This window comes from Cervus elaphus, chromosome 8, assembly GCF_910594005.1.
Source record: "Cervus elaphus chromosome 8, mCerEla1.1, whole genome shotgun sequence".
Lineage (NCBI taxonomy): Eukaryota > Metazoa > Chordata > Mammalia > Artiodactyla > Cervidae > Cervus > Cervus elaphus.
This window is the reverse complement of record NC_057822.1, coordinates 7,174,612-7,191,712: the sequence shown is the minus strand read 5'-3', so window position 1 is coordinate 7,191,712 and position 17,101 is coordinate 7,174,612. Positions and strand designations below refer to the sequence as shown.

The 17,101-nt window shown below is 42.6% G+C and overlaps 2 non-coding genes across 2 annotated transcripts; one reads left to right on the top strand and one right to left on the bottom strand.

The window, feature by feature from the left end:
• The first annotated feature begins 1,417 nt into the window (after nt 1-1,417).
• LOC122699040 lies at nt 1,418-1,524 on the top strand. The gene has a single exon (XR_006342527.1). It is a non-coding gene; the product is annotated as a U6 spliceosomal RNA (small nuclear RNA).
• Nucleotides 1,525-15,183: 13,659 nt separating this feature from the next.
• LOC122698972 lies at nt 15,184-15,293 on the bottom strand. Its single transcript, XR_006342475.1, has one exon. It is a non-coding gene; the product is annotated as a U6 spliceosomal RNA (small nuclear RNA).
• Nucleotides 15,294-17,101: the final 1,808 nt, after the last annotated feature.

Here is a 17,101-nt window from a genome sequence, read left to right as displayed (position 1 = left end):
CATAAAGAAAAGAGGACTGCAGAGATGCCAGCCCAAGATCACCAAGCTGCTGATGCCAGATTCTCAGATCCCCAGAAAACGTATGCATGAAAAGGCACCATAAGTCAAGTTTTCCAATCCTTTGAGCTAAGATTCACACACAACTTGTTAATATGTTTTTGATAGATTTCCTACCAGTCTTAACAGAATTGAGAACTCTTATAATTTTACATTTTGAGTTTTTTCCTATGACACAAAATCATAAAAGTTTTTTCACACCACCAAAAACATTCCAAAACCCCATATTAATGTTTGTCTAACATGTAACTATATATCATTTCCATGTTGCCAGAAATAGTTTCCAATTTTTCACTAGTAATTAAGACTGGGATGAATATCCTCATGTATAAATCTTTGCCTGCGTCTCTGAAAAATTCTCTAAGATATCTAGAAGAGGAACTACTAAGTCAAAGGACGTGAATTACTAGGTCGAAAGCAGACTAGTACATGGCAGGAGTGGAGGCCAGCAAACAACTGATGGTACCCTGGCCTTCCCCTCAGGGATACAAATCAAAAGTTAGTCAATCATCCAATATATATTTATTGAATAACTATTTCACTCCAGGCTTTCTGCTTTCTGCTGGATACCGTGATGACTGAAACAGACATAGGTCCTGCCCACGTGGGAAATAGCATTTCTCAGATAGCTGCCCAGAAGGATGGTGACTGGTTTTTATTGAACCATGGCCAACTAATGAGTGGAGATGCTCACCATAAAGCTAAAAAGCAAAAACCAACTGAGAAAAATATTTGTGATCTATGCTTTGTCAACAAAGGTCCGTCTAGTCAAGGCTATGATTTTTCCAGTGGTCACATATGGATGTGAGAGTTGGATTATAAAGAAAGCTGAGCACCAAAGAATTGATGCTTTTGAAGTGTGGTGTTGGAGAAGACTCTTGAGAGTCCCTTGGACTGCAAGGAGATCCAACCAGTCCATCCTAAAGGAAATCAGTCCTGGGTGTTCATTGGAAGGACTGATTTTGAAGCTGAAACTCCAATACTTTGGCCACCTGTTGTGAAGAGCTGACTTATTTGAAAAGACCCTGATGCTGGGAAAGATTGAGGGCAGGAGGAGAAGGGGATGACAGAGGATGAGATGGTTGGATGGCATCACCAGCTCAATGGAAATGGGTTTGGGTGGACTCCAGGAGTTGGTGATGGACAGGGAGGCCTGGAGTGCTGTGGTTCATGGGGTCACAGTCGGACATGACTGAGCAACTGAACTGAACTGATATGAAAAGTATAAGGCTCATACTTAATATATAATTACAGTCCAAATATATCATGACTGGTATGCTATCATCAAAAATAATGAAAAACATTTAGATGTGTGAAGAGATGTTCAGGATAGGTATTAAAAATCAAAAGGCAGATTTCAGTGCTCGCTTCTGCAGCACATATACTAAAATTGGAACGATACAGAGAAGATTAGCATGGCCCCTGCGCAAGGATGACATGCAAATTCGTGAAGCGTTCCATGTTTTTGAAGCTGTGGTACATATACACAATGGAATATTACTCGGCCATTAAAAAGAATTCATTTGAATCAGTTCTAATGAGATGGATGAAACTGGATCCCATTATACAGAGTGAAGTAAGCCAGAAAGATAAAGACCAATACAGTATACTAACGCATGTACATGGAATTTAAAAAGATGGTAACGAAATAACCTTATATGCAAAACAGAAAAAGAGACAGAGATGTACAGAACAGACTTTTAGACTCTGTGGGAGAAGGCGAGGGTGGGATGTTCAGAGAGAACAGCATTGAAACAAGTATACTGTCAAGGGTGAAACAGATCACCAGCCCAGGTTGGATACATGAGACAAGTGCTCGGGGCTGGAGCACTGGGAAGACCCAGAGGGATGGGATGGAGAGAAGGCGGGAGTGGGGATCGGGATGGGGAACACATGTAAATCCATGGCTGATTCATGTCAATGTATGGCAAAAACTACTACAATATTGTAAAGTAATTAGCCTCCAACAAATAAAAATAAATGGGAAAAAAACCAAAAAAGAAAAATAAATAAATAAATACAAGAAGCACATTGAAAATAAAAAGGCAGATTTCAAACGGTTTATAGAGTGTGAACATATTTAATGAAAATTAAAATTGTATATATTTTAGAAGATGAGAATAAGCATCAAAATATTGACAGTGAATTCTCTAGTGGTGAGATTATAATTGATATTTATTTTCTTATCTACATTTTCAAAATCTCTATTATAAACTTGCATTATATTTTAAACAAGAGAGAGAAACAAAACTTTTTAGTGTTTTAAAAGCTACCACAGGACTTCTCTGGTCTGGGAAGCTCCATGTGCCATGCAGTGTGGTGCAAAAAAAAAAAAGATACGCAGCCCGTCTCTGCCAATCTAGCCTCTCCTTATTCTCTGTGTTCCTGGTTCCAGGATTCTGTTTATTTTGCTTTCATAACATCATTCATCAATGTTACCTTGCACCCTCACTTCACAATCATTTGAGATATAAGCATAACCAATGGCTTTTAAATTTCAGATACTGAATTTCACAGTTTTGGAATTATCAGCTGATTCTTTTTTTTCTTTTTTTTTTTTTTTTAGAGTTTTTAGCCATGTTTAGAGTTTTTATTTCTCTAGCAAGATTTTCCTGTCTTTCATTATGAGCCTACTTTCCTTTATAGTAAAGAACCAGCTACAACACCTACTTTAAAATCAGTATCTGATCATCTCAGTGTCAGTCTCTTTTGATCATCTTTTCTCTTGAAAAAGAATCACATTCTCCTTTTCTTTGGATGTCACATAACTTTGGATTTCACTTTGCGTATTATGTTATGAAGACTCTGGATTGTGTTATACAACTCCTACAGAGCGCTGATTTTGGCAGTTGTTGTTTGGTCAGGTAATTAACTTGGTGAACTCAAAATAACAAACACTGTCCTTGGGCAAGCAGTTCAAATGTCAGCGCGCTTCTTTGATCCTTTGCTGGTCTGTTTCTAGTTCTGTCCTCCGTATGTATGATTTCGAGGTTGCCCAGAGGTTGGTACAGAGCTTACAAGGAACCCCTCTCTCTGCCTCTCACCTTGCCAGGGTTTCCCCCTCACTTTTCAGTAGCTGTTATTGCCCTCAGCTCTGTCCTCTGGGGTTTCAGGTCAGAAACACTGCAGGTTTTCTATTGAAATGTTAGACGTAAGACGTAGAACATTTGGAAATGTCCCCCTTTCCAAACTATGCATAGCGTACCCTCAAATGGTGCTGCTGCGGTATGCTACAAGGGATTTAAAAATGAGAAACTCATCCTGGGCCATTCCCTTCTCGCAAAGTCAGACACGACTGAGTGACTAACATTTTCACTTCACTTTCATGCTTTCGTGAGCACTCTGACCCTCTGCTGGCTGCACACTTTTCCATGGGCCAAGGAGTCTTTGGAGACAAGGGAACGTGGTTGCCCAGAGCCCGTGACATCTCCCCTTTCCAAACCGTGCATACGCAGAACTCAGAATTCTCTGGTCAAATGGTCCCAGCTCACTTCCAGGACCGCATGGACTGCTTCTGCAGATGTGGAAGACAAAATAAAGGCTCTTCAAACATGCCCATTTAAAATAAATTTTATGGGGAGGGAGGTGGAAGGGGGGTTCAGGATGGGGAACACCTGTATATCCATGGCTGATTCATGTCAATGTATGGCAAAAACCATTGCAATATTGTAAAATAATTAGCCTCCAATTAAAATAAATTAATTAAAAATAAATAAAATAAATTTTAATTTATTAAATTAAAAGCTGGACAAGAAAGACGTGGTCCAAATATAAAGAAACAGATCTAAATTAGAACAGGGGAGCATACACAGAGTGGGTGGAGATTAGGAATATGGTGAAGATGGCTCACGTCCCCTTTGAGAACAGTATTGTTGTTAAGCGTATGGACATGGATGCCAATCAGAGTCTGCATTAAACCCCAGCTCCACCACTTAACCTCTCTGTGGTTCAATTTCCTTGTCCATAAGACGAGGATACTATTGCACTTTCCTCCTTGGGTAGCTAGCTGTGAGAATTAAATTAATCATTATGTGTAAAGCACTTTGTAATGTGCCCAGCATATGGTAATTGCTCAAAAAAGATTTGCAATTTTTATTAGCTTCTCCCAACAAGAAAACTGAGGGGGAAAGGTATGGAAAAGACGTGATCCAAAAATAAAATATGTCATGATTTTAAACAATTGGTGATGTGTATGAAAGAATTCACTTGAAATTAACTCTGGGGACTTTCTTCTTGAGTGGCATTGAATTAGCAGAAAAGAAAATGCCATCCTAGCGCATTACTTGGCTCTATTTACATAATGATAAATATGTAAACTCTCTGTATTAGAGATCAAAAGATAACTGTGGAAAGCTGATGGAGAAGAAAAGATGTTTATGAAGTTCAAATACGTACCGCTTATCAAAATGACAACAGGAAGAGACTGAAGATTGTATAACCCACAATGAGAAGTCAGTAGAAACATCTAAATCAATGCATTGAGAAGTAAACACACAAATCTATCTTCAGAGGTGTAGGATGACCACTAGGAGAACTAAAAACAGAGTCATTTAAAGTAGCAGATTCCAGATTGCTTTCTGAAGATGGGAAGGCAATTTACAGGACCTAGTTTACTTGGTATTTCTCCAGTAACAATCTCTGGTCCTGAAAGCAGCCTCGGGGACAGGCTCTGTGAGTTCAAAGCTCTGCTCACTTATCTTGGCCCGATCACTTAACCTTTCTAGAATTCAGTTTTTTCTTTTTTTCTTCTTTTAAAATTTGTGCTGCAGGAGTTGCTTTCCAATGTTGTGTTACTTTCTGTTGTATAGCAAAGTGGATCAGCTATACGTATACAAACACATCCCCTCTGTTTGGGACTGCCTTCGCATGTAGGTACCACAGTGCCCTGAGTAGAGATCCCTGTGATATACAGTAGGTTCTCATATCTATCTTATACACAGTAGCATATATATGTCAGTCCCAATCTCCCAACAGAATGCAGTGTTTTCATCTGCCAAGTGGGGACATCAAGCGTGCCTGCCTACACTGGTGATTTTAAGTCTCTCCATTCTCAAAGGACTGGTTAGAGCTGGGTTTTGAGGCGATTCAGCTTCCAGCAGAGCTTTTCCCTGTGTAACTCTGAATCAGAAATTGAAGTGAACATGTTAACAGAATAGATTACGCAACACGCAGCTCGCTGGCCCGAGAGCTCAGATCTCCCCGGCAGCGGGCAGCTGGGGTCGGGCGCCCTGGGCAGAGACACTGGCGGCTCGGTGAGACTTGCCCCTCCTGACTTTGACCACAAGGGCTGGCTGTCCCAGCTCTGACTCCTGTGACGTCTGCAGTTGCTTCCCACTTGCTTTCATACCAATTTCACAGGATATTAAACTTGCTTAATAAAGTTGTCTTATCCATCTGGTGCTCACCACATGATGATATTTCTAAATCTTTTGTATTCTCAGGAAATAAGAATAATACTTTGAGTACCAGATGCTGCACTAGCAAATCACTTTTATACATGCATACATATATAATTACGCATCATATATACTTACATGTGAGTGCACACGTGCTCAGCCGCTTAAGTCTGTCCGACTCTTTGTGACCCTATGAACTGCAGCCCACCAGGCTCCTCTGTCCATAGAATTCTCCAGGCAAGAATACTGGAAGGGATTGCCATGCCCTCCTCCAGGGGATCTTCTCAACACAGGGATCAAACCAGGGTCTCCTTCGTCTCCTACATTGCAGGTGGATTTTTTACCACTGAGCCCTATGTACTTACATATATATACAGAAATATATTTTATCTATGTTGACCAACTGATCTCTACAATTGCCCTTTAGTAGATATAAACCAAAGGACGATCAAGGATTTAATTGATTCGTTAGAGACTACACAGTTAATAAATGGTTGTGTTATCGACCAGGGTTCTTGGCCTCCTTAATCAGTAGAAATTGATCAGAGGCCAGACAAGAAATTCAGGCAAGGTTTTGTCGGGGCCCCTGCTACAGCAGGGGGAAGGGGGACAAACAATAGTTTCCCTTGCTTGGTTGTTCCTTAAGGGGAGTGGCGAGCTTGTTCCTTATACTGAGAGTGAAGTAGAGGTATGTCCAGGGGTTCGGTCAGAGGGGTGGCTTAGGTGTTTTGCCCACCGCTTAGGTGGTACTGTGTACGGGAGGCATGCACAGTACCTTGCTTTTGCTCTAGGCTTTTCAAAAGTGGCAGCTGGGTTTTTTGGTCTCTTTGTATCTTTTGTCCAGAATTGGCCCCAGCTGCACATGTACCAGCTCAGCTATTTTTAGTCCCATACCGTGTCTTTCTATCTTGTTGCTCAAGCAGAGGTGTATTCAGGTGCAAGCTTTGCAGCTCCGCACCAAAGGGTCCCAGGCTCCAGCCTGTCTCACCTGAACTAAGATTCAAAGCCCAGGCTGCCAGCTCTAAGACTCTTCTGACTATAAACCATGATGTCTGTATAACACCTTTCACGTTCTTCAAGATATCCCCTGAAAATCTGGCACATAAATGATTCAATTCAAATAGCTAGCTGGCCCTGGCCAATGCAGCAGCCACTGGCCACGAGTGACCAGTGAACACCTGAACGTGGCTGGTCTGAACTGAAATGTGCCAAAGTATAAAATATACACCAATTTCTAAGACTTCCCTGGTGGCTCAGATGGTAAAGAATCTGCCTGCAATGCAAGAGACCTGGATTCGATCCCTGTGTCAGGAAGATACCCTGGAGAAGAGAATGGCAACCCACTCTAGTATTCTTGCCTGGAGAATTCCAAGGAGAGAGGAGGCTGGAGGGCTACAGTCCATGGGATCTCAAAGCGTTGGACACAACTGAGCGACTAACACTTTTCTAAGACTTAGTACAATGAGAAAAATATGAAATAGCTCATTAATAATTTTTATATTGACTACAGATGAAATGATCATATTCCAAATATGTTGGGTTAAATAAAACATGTTATTAAAATTAATTTCACTTGTTTCTTTTTGTGTTTTTTTTCAATGTGGCTATTAGGAATTTTTTAATTCTACATATGGCTCATGCTATAGAATTTTATCTATTGGACAGAGCTAAACTAGACCATTGAATTAACAGAGATATCTGTGTGTCAATAGAAAAAACACTGGTGGAGAGATTCCCCTGGCGGTCCAGTGGCTAAGACTCTCTGCTCCTAGTTCAGGGGACCTTGGTTCGATCCCTTGTCAGGAAACTAGATCTCACATGCCACAACTAAGAGTTCAGATGCCACATCTAAAGATCTCGCGTGCCACAACGAAGACTGAAGATCTTGCATGCTGCAACAAACACCCAGCACAGTCAAATAAATACATAATATTTTTTTAGAAAGAAAAAACACTGGTGGAAGAGTCAGGAGACCTGAGTTCAAGCCCTAGATTTGACATCATCTAGTTGTGTGGCCCTAGGCAAACCTCTCACCCTTTCTGAGCCTCAGTTTCCCCTCTCTAAAATGAGATCAGATTATTCCAATGTGCCCTTCCACCCTGACAGTCCGGTCCGTACCAGCTACTCGCTCAGCTCTCAGCACTCACTAACCTCTGCCTGGGGTTCTGCCTGCCCTGCCTTAATCATAAACTCCTTGAGGATAGAATTTCTCTGTCCCCCGGCTCCCGCCTCACCGCATTGCAGTCAGCATACAGTAGGCACTTGATCATAACCTGTTGGTTTGAAACTTGTTTAAAGTCTGTTATTAACAGCCCCCGCCTGCTTCCTTTTCCTTCATCTCTCCACTCCCCCCGCCAAACCCAGGAATTCCCCAAAGAGTCACACATTACAATTCCAAGGAATGTGAAATAAGAGTGTAGCTTAGCAAAATTTAGGCAATTTGTCACTCAACATGCAGCGGTGAAGTGTAAAGCTGAAGGGTGGTGCCATCTTCTAACTCAGGACTTGGGATCCTACTGGAATCATCATAGGTCACAGAATACAAACAGTGGACGATTTTTTGCTCTATTTTCACCCATGTTGAATAGGCCTCCCAAGCCACACTGTCTGTTATGAAACAAATTGTATTAAAATTAAAACCTGAGAACAGGTGCAGGGCCTTGACCATCTTGATATCTGCTACCCTCAGGGCATTCGGCAAATGGGAGAATGTAAAAAAAAACTAATAATCTTTTCTGGCAACAGAGAGCTAAATAGAAGCCCAAAAACCAGCAACAACTTAAGGAACTTGGGCTGAGTGAAGTCATCATGTAGGGTTAATGTAAACTGAACCGTGATCAGATGCTAGGGCCCCATGCTAGGATATGTGGCATTTAATCTCCTTAACAATGACGTAGGTAACTATAATAATGCCCTGTTCAGTTTACCTGAGGAATTTGTTCATTTCAAAAATGTATTTTAAGCTCGTACTGTGAGTCAGACACTGCTCTAGGCGTTGGGGTCTACTGTAGTCTAATGAAAGTCTAAACAATCATTTTAATTCCACTCCAAGATATATATCCAAAACAATAGAAAACAAGGACGGAAACAAATTCAGTATTCACAACCACCAAATGTAGAAGCAAACTAAAGTCTGGATAAGCAAAATGTGGTATATACATTCAACAGAATGCTACTTATCCTTTGAAAAGAACAAAATTCTAACACACGCTGCAACATAAATGAATCTTGAAAGCCACACCCAAAAGGACAAATGTTATACAATTCCACTTAAATGAGGAATGTAGAAATAGGCAAATTCATAAAAACAAAAAGTGGGATAGATGGTTAAGACTAACCATCTTAACCATGGAAGTTCAATGGTTAAGATTTCATGCTTCCACTGCAGCTGGCCTGGGTTCAATCCCTGGTTGGGGAACTAAGATTCCCCGAGCCTCATAGAACAGTTTAAAAAAAAAAAAAGCGGGACAGAGGTTACCCAGAACTGAGAGGAGGAGGGATGGGGGAGTTATTATTTAATGGGTGTAGAGTTTCTGTTTGGGATGATGAAAAGTTCTAGAAATAGATAGTGGTGACGGTTCTGCAACGTTGTGAATGTACAATGTCACTGCATCGTGCACTTACAAGTGGTTAAAATGGTAAATTGTATGCTACATATATTTTTACAACAATAAAAAAATCAACTGAAAAAAGCTAACAACTTCACATAGCAGCATGTGAATGGAGTGAGGTGCCGGAGATTGAGGACGAGGACGGAGCTATTTTAGGTGGCATTATCAAGGCAGGTCTCTGAGAGGCTGACATTTGAACTGAGACTCGATACGTGAGAGAGGCACAGTCAAGTAGAGAATGTCCCGGTGGGGAGGAGGCTGCAGGCAGAGACAACGCCAGCAAGGGGCTCGCTGGCTGTCGAGGGAGCCCAGTGGAGCAGACCTATTGGAAAATATTCTCAGTAGCTAAAAACTGTGACAATTCTGTTGCCCATCACCCGTAAGATGGATACCCTAGATGTTACACATTCACACAACGAAATGCTATACAACGATGAGTTAGGGCCACACACAATGACAGGGATAAATTTCATAAACATTAATTATGAAAGAATGTGCATGCATGCTAAGAGGCTTCAGTCGTGTCCAACTCTTTGCACGTTTACGGAGTGTAGCCTGCCAGGCTCCTCTGTCCATAGCATTCTCCAGGCAAGAGTACTGGAGTGAGCTGCCATGCCCTCGAACCCGTGTCTCTTTCATCTCCTGCACTGGCAGGGGCGTTCTTTACCATTAGTGCCACCTGCGAAGTCCCAGATGGAAGAACATATCCAAGGAATTCCCTGGTGGTCCAGGGGTTAGGACTCAGCATTTTTCACTGCCAAGGATGCAGGTTCAGTCCCTGGTTGGAGAACTAAGATCCTGCAAGCCGCGTGTGAAATCACTCAGTCATGTCTGATTCTTTGTGACCCCATGGACTGGAGCCTGTCAAGTTCCTCCATCCATGGGATTTTCCAGGCAAGGATACTGGAGTGGGTTGCCATTTCCTTCTCCAGGGGATCTTCCTGACCCAGGGTTCAAACCCAGGTCTCCCGCATTGCAGGCAGACTCTTTACCCTTTGAGCTACCAGGGAATCCCACGCGGGTGCAGATAAAACACACATACACACACACATCCAGTAAGACTGTATTCATATAGAACTAAAAATAAATATAATTACACTTTGAGGATACATACTGTTGGAGGACAAAGAGAATGTACAGTGCCCACGGAACTGAGAGTGCCTTAAGGCTGAAAAATGAGACAGACCGCTCCGTAAACTCAATGGGTCAGTTTATCACACAACAGTTTGCTCACAGAGTAGGACTGGGCAGATGACAATCCGGAAGCATTTGCATTCATGCTCCATAGCACGAAGGCAAAATAGGGACAATTCTATAGTTAACCTAGGGTGTGGGGGGTATGTGCTTGGAAACACAGAGTGCTTTCCTAAGTCAAGATCTATGAATGGGTAACTAGGCTGGTGAGCACTGGGAATACGTCAGACAAGGTCTCATCATTGGGAACAAACATGGGAGCATGGAGGCCACCTGGACCTAACGATCATGAAACAATATCTACTAACTACAGAGACCTTGACAACAAAGAGATTTACTACACAGTACATCCCTAGGCAGGGTCATTGGAAGAATGAAAGAACTGAATGGGCCCAAGATGGCATCAGTCATGCTAACAGTCAGACATATAGAAATGGACTAAAACTCTAAAGTAAAGCCAGGGCTTCCCTGGTGGCTCAGTGGTGAAGAAGTGAAAGTGAAAGTCACTCAGTCGTGTCCACTCTTTGTGACCCCATGGACTGTTCTAGTCCATGGAACTCTCCAGGCCAGAATACTGGAGTGGGTAGCCTCCCTTCTCCAGGGGAATCTTCCCAACCCCATGATCGAACCCAGGTTTCCCACATTACAGGCAAATTCTTCACTGTGTGAACCACAAGGGAAGCCCAAGAATACTGGAGTCCCTATCCCTTCTCCAGAGGATCTTCCCAACCCAGGAATCGAACTGGGGTCTCCTGCACTGCAGGCGGATCCTTAACCAACTGAGCTATGAGGGAAGCCTGTCCACCTGCCAATGCAAGAGACATGGGTTCAGTCCTTGGTCCAGGAAGATCCCAGGTGCCGTGGAGCAACTAAGCCCATGTGATCTAGAGCCCTGGAGCTGCAACTACTTAAACCCGTGCACCCTAGAGCCTTTGCTCCACAAAAGGAGCCACCACAATGAGAAGCCCATGCACTGCAACTAGAGAAAAGCCCAAGTAGAAACGAAGATCCAGCACAGACAAAAATAAACAGAAATTTAAAAATAAAAATGAAGCAAGGATAGTATACCATAAAAGCCAGGATAGCAGTTATCTGGAGTGCTATGAGGGCAGATGAAGATGGAACTGTGATTGTGGGAGGGACATGCTGGGGCTTGCAGGGTGTTTACAGTGTTCTACTTCTTGACCTTGGGGTGGAAGAATATATAAGGGTCCTCTTCATAATTATTAGTTACATTATACATAGGTGTACTTTTCATATAAGTAAGAGTCTGGGGAAAGATATGTAACAAATATACAACATAGCATTAAGATCTTCTCTAGGAGATCTTCTCAACCCAGGGATCGAACCCGGGCTTCTCACATCTCCTGCACTGGCAGGTGGGTTCTTTACCACTAACGCCACCTGGAAAGCCCTCAGAATATACGAAGAATTACCAAAAAAGCAATAAGAAAAAGAACAAATGTATCAGTCAAGGTCCAGTCAAGAGAGAGAAACCACATAGTAATTTGAACAGGGAACACTTAATATAAAAATTGTTATTTAATAATACAAGACTATTAGAATAATTAATAAATAAGGTGTAAAGAGAATGCACAAGAATGAAGCAATAACTGATAAAGGGGACAGGCCTTACCTATAGGACTGAGCAGTGTGCCCAAGGAAAGAATGAACCTGGAAGAGATTTAGACCTCATAAGAGATGTTGCCCCCCTACTTGGTAGACACCATTTACTGAGATGCTACAGCCCAGGGCTGACAAGCAGAAAAGTCCGTGCTTGGGTGAAAACAAAATTCACTAGGAAACCATTTATTGGCGAAGAGCTGGGAAGCCACCCAGTGGGTACCAGCAGAACTCACTTGGAAGATGCCCATGTGGCGCCCCTGAAACTCACTGGGAACCAGCCCTTTGCGATGATGCTGTAAGTCCCTGGACGTAAAGTGGTTGGGACTCTGCACTTCCACTAGAGGGCGGTGCGGGGGCTTCGATCCGTGGTGGGGAAACTAGGGTCCCACATGCCCCATGGCAAGGCCAAAGAAAAAAATTTGGCACACTGTAAATCAACCATACTTCAATGAAATAAATTGAAAAAAATAAACTCATTGGCATGAGCACCACTGGTTGTTCCACATACCACTGGTCACTACACATTGCTGGCCACCACGCATCACAGTAGCAAGAAAAAAAACACAGAAATCCTGATGAGAAGCCCCCCTTCCTCCTGTCTTGTTCCTGGGCCTGCTCTACAGACAAGCCTGAGCATCACGCCAGCTGACAGAGGGGAAATAGTTACAGGGTCCAGCTTACCTATCACAGAGCAGGGCAATGAAGGGTGATTTTAATGCTGAGACACAATACATTATTAACTGACCGCACAAACAATAACCCAGACTATCCTTAGAAAGATAGGAAAGAAACCGGTAAAATACCTGTCTCCATGGGGAAGTTTGACTCATAGCAAGTTAAAGGTTCGTGCTTTCCATGGACAGACCCCAGGGAACTGCCAGGAATGGGATACCTACAAAGAAATCTGCCCAAGAGAGTTTCTTGCCAGAAGCCAGATGACATCAGCAGAAAGAGGCTGGGTTTTAGACCATCAAACACAGAACCATTTTGATCAAACACAGAGTCATTGTCCACTCCATGGAACTGCAAGTGGGGTCCCCGAAGAAAGGACCTAAAAAAAATCCACAAAATCTCTTCACAGGACAATCATCCTTCAGCTTCCACAACTTGAATAGTAACAATGCCAGATGACGAGTCAAGCCACTGAAAAGGCTCTTTCCCTCCCGCCTCCCCGCCCCAGCCCCGTGCGTGCTATGCTTAGTCACTCAGGCGTGTCCAACTATGTGTGACCCCATGGACTGCAGCCCACCAGGCTCCTCTGTCCATGGGGATTCTCCAGGAAAGAATACTGGAGTGGGTTGCCATGCCCTCCTCCAGGGGATTTTCCCAACCCAGGGATTGAACCCAGACCTCCTGCATAGCTGGAAGATTATTTACTGTCTGAGCCACCAGGAAAGCCCTAGAGGGACCCAAAACAGCATCCAGGGAGTGGGGAGGGAAGGGAAGGTTAAAAACAGAAGATGCAAAAAAAAAAAAAAAAAACAGAAGATGCCAACCACACGACCTTCCTACTCTGCAGGCTTCTGAGCCTGGGAAAAGGGAAAAGTGAAATTGGATGAGACTCTGAAGTTTTTACAGCAGACTGGATCAGGATTTTTTAATTACACTGTCTGCCAAACCTACCAGTTTTGTTTTGTTTTTTTAAATTTTATACTTTTGTCTTATATACAAAGAGCTAGTATTGTTTCTTCATACACAGATTCCTGGATGACCCATTCAAGGAAGTCCACTTAGTCCAACTTAGTTCACCATGAGGCCAGCCTGTAAAGATGGTAAATGATGAAGCAAGGTCTCCCGGTCCTTTCCTGCATCTCCAAGTGATGCTCCTTCAATTTTCCAAGGCCAATTTCTATCAATCGCCTTTCACAATTAAATGATGTTTTGTGGGGCTTTTCTCCCCCCTGGGATAATTAAACCCTTCCTCTACACAAATATTGCTTCTGCCACTGTTGCTAAGAAACTGCTTTGTGATATGAATCCCCACGGGAAATCAACCCTCTCCATGTCAGAGGTGCTCAATTCACTTGAAAATTTGTTTTTAAACACCTCACAATTCCTCCTGATTCAACACAGTTTATATTGTCTCTGTGATCTCCAGGGTTTAGAAGCATTCAAACATTTTTTTTTCTAGAAGATAAATTTAGCTAAAATATGTGCCGCCACAAATGTTAAGTGGCCTAAATCTCTCCCCTCTGACTAATAAAGGGCTTCCAAGTTTGTACTAGTTTAAAAAGCCACCTGCCAATGCAGGAGACATGGGTTTGACTCTTGGGTTGGGAAGATCCCATGGAGAAGGATTCTTGCTTGGAGAATCCCATGGACAGAGGAGACTGGCAGGCTACAGTCCATAGGGTTGCAAAAAGTCAGACACAATTGGAGCGATTTAGCATGCTGGCTAATAAACATTGTAGAAACTCCAACAGGTAAACTAATCAGAACCCATACCATCTTGTCAGAAGACACGCATAAAAAATAATCCTGATTTAACCTTATTATTGAAAAAAAGAGAGGGAGAAAGAAGAAAACAGGCCCCACACAGACCCCAAAAGACTTTCAAAAGACCTTCAAAAGATCTTCCCAACCCAGCGATCAAACTCGAGTCTTTTACATCTCCTGCATTGGTAGGAAGGTTCTTTACCACTAGTGCCCCCTGGGAAACCCATGTACCCCCTACAAACACTCAGAGGACTAGACTCTTTTCTTAAGCATTTATAATAGACATTAACAACACTAGTAATAAAATGAGTGAACCAAACCCCTCTGTGTGCAACATCACCATGAGTTAAACTTCACATACACACATTAACAAAGCAACCAAAATTACTCAATAATCCCATTTTCTTCACAGGAAGCCAAAACTTAAAGAGACAACTCTGTGGCCCATGCTGCTATTAGGTATTAATAACACATTTCCACTCTAAACTGTCCCTGAGGCCTGTGACAATGTTTACAACTCTAAAAACAGATAATAAAATCTTTCAAAGAGTTTTCAGAGGTCCAAACTAAAAATCTGGAGCTATCTAAACGGTGACTGATAAACTAAAATTCTAGCATTAAAAAAGATAGTTACTTTATAAACAGTGACTTTCTGAGTCACTGGTGTCTCAAGATACCTTTGTGGGGGTTTTTGTTTTGTTTAGTTTTGCTTTGTTCGTTCTGGGCTTGAAGAACAAATATTCATTTCCTGCAGAAATGGAGGCTGGGAAGATCAAGATGCCTGCAGATGAGAATTCGCTTCCTGACCCCTAGAGGGTTGTCTCCTGCTGTGTCCTTGCACAATGGAAAGAGTGAGGGAGCTCAAAATTGTGGAACACTTCACGAATTTTCATCTCATCTTTGGGCAGGGGCCAAGCTAATCTTCTCGGTATTGTTCCAACTGTAGTTCTATGTGTGCTGCTGAAGTGAGCGCTTGGATCCTAATCACTCAGTGGTTCTCTGATCAAGTGGAAAACCACTACATTAATTCTGTTTGGACTAGTTGCCACTGTGACTTCTTTTGGTCTTGCTGCTTCTTGCTGGAGAGATTGTTCTCTATTCCTATCTCCATAACTCAGAATCTTTCACCAGTGATCTTGCCCTGACTGTAAAATGCTAGTGTCTTTAAAAAAAAAAAAAAGAGTGCAAGGCTATTGGTTGGTCCAGAATGAGTTTGTCTCCAAACATGTTTTGTTAAATACATTGATTTCCTGAGCTGACCACTGACCACAGGAATATTCCTCTGTCTCTGTCATTAGTAGTTTTATCCTGCTTTTTCTATCTCCCAATCTGGGGTTGTCCTCAAAACTTCACTAGATGAACCTTAAGTCAAAACACCCAAGTTCTAGGGACTGCATCTATCTCAAAAAAAGAACATGCCATTCTAATTTATTTAAACCTCATTTTACAGTTAATCTTGGCTCAGAATTAACAAAAACTGAAATAGAAAAGTCAGCCAAACAAGTAATTCACACGAAATCATAAACGAACAACCATCCACCCATGTACCTACACCCACTCAATCAGCCCACAAATATTATTAAGCAAAGTGCCCAGGCGCAGTATTAATTGCTTGGAATAGCTCTGTGAGCCACACAGACAATCCCTGCCCTTAAGAAGCTGCTATTATAGTGAGGATGGAAAGGGGTGGACAGGGAGGGGCCGTTGCTTGGCTGGTGCTGGTATCTCTGAGGGGGATACAGTGAAGCTGCCTCTGCCGATGTAAAAAACGCTGCAGAGTGGATTCAGCTGCAGCTACAGGAAGGAACTGCCATTGCCGGGGTGAAGATCTGTAGCTACAGAGATGCCCAGAGGAGCAGGAAGCAAAGTGGAAGGAGCAAGTCCTTTCTTCTTCCTCCATCCCTGCAACCTCCAGCAGGCACTGTCTATGCAGAGTCCCTGGTGGTTCAGACGGTTAAGAAATTGCCTGCCATGTGGGAGACCTGGGTTCGATCCTTGGGTTGGGAAGATCCCCTGGAGTAGGAAATGGCAACCCACTCCAGTGTTCTTGCCTGGAAAATCCTATGGATAGAAGAGCCTGGTGGGCTACAGTCCATAGGGTTGCAAAGAGTCAGACAAGACTGACTCGACTCAGCACACATGCCCAAAGTCACCTGGCACTGCACAATATTCCAAGAACATTCCAGAGAAAGCTTCATCTCTGAAACAGACACCAGGTATAAACACAGACACACAGGCTTTCTCAAGCCTATGCGAATATTGACGCCAAGGTTGGGAATAAGGAAGTTGGTAAAAGCTGTCTAGTCATCTCAGACACCATTTTAAGCACTGGCATATTCCACTACACACAATATAAGGTCTTTTCAGACAAAAAGTAAAAGCCTAGGTAGAGTGACCCACAAAACCAAATAGCCTTGAAATATTAATACAAATGAAAACCACAAGGAGACATCACAAGACTCCCATCAGAATGGCTGAATTAGGGACATCCCTGGTGGTCCAGTGGTTAAGACTCTGCCTTTCAATGTAGCAGACATGGGTTCAGTCCCTGGTTAGGGAACTAGATCCCACATACTGCATGGTGCAGCCAACAAATAAACAAAATTAAAAAGAAATTTTTTTTTACAGAATGGATAAGTTTAAAAGATTGGCAAATGTTCACAAGGACCTGGAGCAACTGAAATGCTCATATCTTGCTATCAGGAATATAAAATGGCGCAACCACTTTAGAAAACTGTTTAGCAGATTTTCCTAAACCTAAATATACGGCTGTCTTCTCAT